Source organism: Populus alba, chromosome 12, assembly GCF_005239225.2.
Source record: "Populus alba chromosome 12, ASM523922v2, whole genome shotgun sequence".
Taxonomy (NCBI): Eukaryota; Viridiplantae; Streptophyta; class Magnoliopsida; order Malpighiales; family Salicaceae; genus Populus; species Populus alba.
This window is the reverse complement of record NC_133295.1, coordinates 1540434-1543895: the sequence shown is the minus strand read 5'-3', so window position 1 is coordinate 1543895 and position 3462 is coordinate 1540434. Positions and strand designations below refer to the sequence as shown.

The following is a 3462-nucleotide window of genomic DNA, read 5'->3' as shown; positions in this document are numbered from 1 at the left end:
TCTCGATTTGGCCAGTTCTCCAATCTGACACTTCTTAACCTAAATTTCTCAGTCTTTACAGGACAAGTTCCGTCGGAAATAACTCACCTCTCCAAATTGGTTTCACTTGATCTATCTGACAATGACAATCTGAGTCTAGAACCAATTTGTTTTGACAAGCTTGTTCGAAACCTAACCAAGCTTAGAGAGCTCGATTTGAGTTCAGTTGACATGTCACTGGTTGTACCCAGTTCCTTGATGAATCTTTCCTCTTCTCTGTCATCTCTCTCCCTCAGTAATTGTGGATTGCAGGGTAAACTCCTATTCTTAATAGGGAAATTTAAGCACCTGCAGTACTTGGATCTTGGAGGGAACAATATTACTGGTCCAATTCCATATGATTTTGATCAACTCACTGAGTTGGTTTCACTTGATCTCTCTGACAATTACTATCTGAGTCTAGAACCAATTTCTTTTGACAAGCTTGTTCGAAACCTAACCAAGCTTAGAGAACTCGATTTGAGTCGGGTAAACATATCACTAGTTGTACCCAGTTCCTTGACGAATCTATCCTCGTCCTTCTCATCTCTTTCCCTCAGTAATTGTGGATTGCAGGGGAAATTTCCGGGTAACATCTTTCTCCTCCCAAACCTTGAATCACTGGATCTGTCATACAATGAAGCCCTCACTGGCTCTTTTCCTTCGTCCAATTTGAGTAATGTCCTCTCTCATTTGCGTCTTTCTAGTACAAGAATTTCAGTTTATTTAGAAAACAACTTAATCAGTAATCTAAAGTCATTAGAATATATGTCTCTTAGTAATAGTAACATTATAATGTTAGATCTAGCTCTGCTTGGTAATCTCACACAGCTCATCTTTTTAGATCTTTCAAGTAACAATTTTAGCAATCAAATCCCATCATCACTTGGTAATCTCACACAACTCACCTCTTTAGACCTCTCAAGTAACAATTTTAGCGGTCAGATCCCATCATCACTTGAAAACCTCACACAACTCACCTCTTTATACCTCTCAAGTAACAATTTTAGCGGTCAGATCCCATCATCACTTGGGAACCTTGTACAGCTTCATTCTTTGTATCTCAATTCCAATAAATTGATGGGTCAAGTTCCAAATTCTTTCGGTAGCCTAATCAATCTTTTATATTTAAGTTTATCAAATAATCAACTAGTAGGCTCTATCCATTCTCAATTAAATACCCTTTTAAATCTACAAGATCTATTTTTATATGGTAACTTGTTCAATGGAACAATTCCATCCTTTTTGTTTGCTCTTCCTTCTTTGCAATATCTTGACCTTCATAACAATAATTTCATAGGTAATATAAGTGAACTCCAACATGATTCTTTGAGATTCCTTGATTTGAGCAATAACCACTTGCGTGGTCCCGTCCCAAGTTCGATTTTCAAACTAGAGAACTTGAGAACCCTTATTCTTGCATCCAATAGTAATTTGACAGGTGAGATTTCTTCTTCTATTTGCAAGCTGACATACCTTCAGGTCCTGGACTTGTCCAACAACAGCTTCAGTGGTTCTGTGCCACAATGTTTGGGGAACTTCAGCAGCATGCTCTCGGTATTGCATCTAGGCATGAACAATCTTCAAGGCACTATCCCTTCAACATTTTCAAAGGATAATAGCTTGGAATATCTCAACCTCAATGGAAATGAAATAGAAGGGAAAATATTATCGTCTATCATCAACTGCACAATGTTGCAAGTTATTGATCTTGGCAACAATAAGATTGAGGATACATTTCCCTACTTTCTAGAAACGCTTCCAAAGCTCCAAATTCTTGTCCTAAAATCCAATAAACTCCAAGGTTTTGTGAAGGGTTCGACTGCATATAAATCCTTCTCTAAATTACGGATTTTTGACATCTCTCACAACAATTTTAGTGGGCCATTACCAACTGAGTATTTCAATAGTCTTGAAGCAATGATGACCTCGGATCAGAACATGATTTACATGAGTGCAACAAATTACACTGGCTATGTCTATTCCATAGAAATGACATGGAAAGGTGTAGAAATTGAGTTTACGAAGATCCGAAGTACTATCAGAGTACTTGATTTGTCAAATAACAATTTCACCGGAGAGATTCCAAAAGTGATAGGAAAGCTTAAAGCACTCTAACAGCTCAACCTTTCTCATAATTCCCTTACAGGTCATATCCAATCATCATTAGGAAATTTGACCAATTTGGAATCATTAGATCTATCTTCAAATTTGCTTACCGGAAGAATTCCAACGCAGCTGGGGGGTCTAACATTTCTTGCAATCCTAAACCTTTCACATAACCATCTCGAGGGGCCTATACCAAGTGGAGAGCAATTCAACACCTTTGATGCAAGCTCATTTGAAGGAAACATGGGTTTATGTGGATCTCAAGTACTAAAAATATGTTACGATGATGAGGCACCATCATTACTGCCATCAAGCTTTGATGAAGGAGATGATTCAACATTGTTTGGAGAAGGATTTGGATGGAAAGCTGTGACAATGGGGTATGGATGCGGGTTTGTGTTTGGAGTTGCAACGGGATACGTTGTGTTAAGAACAAAAAAGCCTTCATGGTTTTTTAGGATGGTTGAAGATAAATGGAATCTCCAGAGCAAAAAAACAAAGAAGAATGCTGGCAAATATGGTGCTAGAAGAAACTAAATAATGCAATTGATATATTCAAGTAAGTTTTGCAAGCATTTGAGTTTTCAAATTTTATGTTCATAGTTTATGTTAGGCTATGTTTTCTTTACTATTTCATTTGATCAGTCTTACCTGTCTAATTTTGCAGAACAATCAAGATATCAAGTGGATCAACAATTGGGTGGCAAATTCATAGTATTGGATTTTTTATTTTATTTTTTTTTGTAGTTTACATAATTCAAGGTTAAATGTACATTACTTCTATGAAAAAGAATTCATGCATGTAACAAGTTTGTGTTAACTATAAAATCATTATGTTTTGGGTCCTTTTTTTGTCTCCATTTCCTTATTCGTGATCACTTAAATCAATCTCTTGGAAATTACATTTTAGTGGGCAAAGCAATCTTCGCATAAACCTCATTGCTAAATACAATTTGGAAAAACATATCTGAACATTCAAATTAAGCTGTCACGATTTTTAAACTGTTATACATTACCGAGCGCACGCAAAGAGTACTTTTGGGTCACGAGAAACGATATATAAGTGCAAAGTCTTTAGTGCCCCCATTGCTTTGCGCACGTATTACGCACTCTTGTACTTGAGATTTGGTCTGTCAGTGACTTTGATTTCGTCAGTATACAAACAATGCCTTTCTTTATTCCTCATCTCTCCCAACTACTAAATCCTGTAAGGCCAAGCATGGGGTTTTCACCACCGTCCCTCTCTTTCATTCTGTTTCTCTTCCATTTCCTTTCAACAATTTCTTCATCTCATTTTTGTGCTCATGACCAAAGTCTTTCTTTGCTCCAATTCAA

The 3462-nt window shown here is 36.9% G+C and overlaps 1 long non-coding RNA gene across 1 annotated transcript; it reads left to right on the top strand.

Moving 5' to 3' along the window:
* Window positions 1-1223: 1223 nt before the first annotated feature.
* On the top strand, window positions 1224-2973 carry LOC118058047 (uncharacterized). Its single transcript, XR_012167571.1, has 2 exons — window positions 1224-2686; window positions 2795-2973. It is a non-coding gene; the product is annotated as an uncharacterized lncRNA (long non-coding RNA).
* Window positions 2974-3462: the final 489 nt, after the last annotated feature.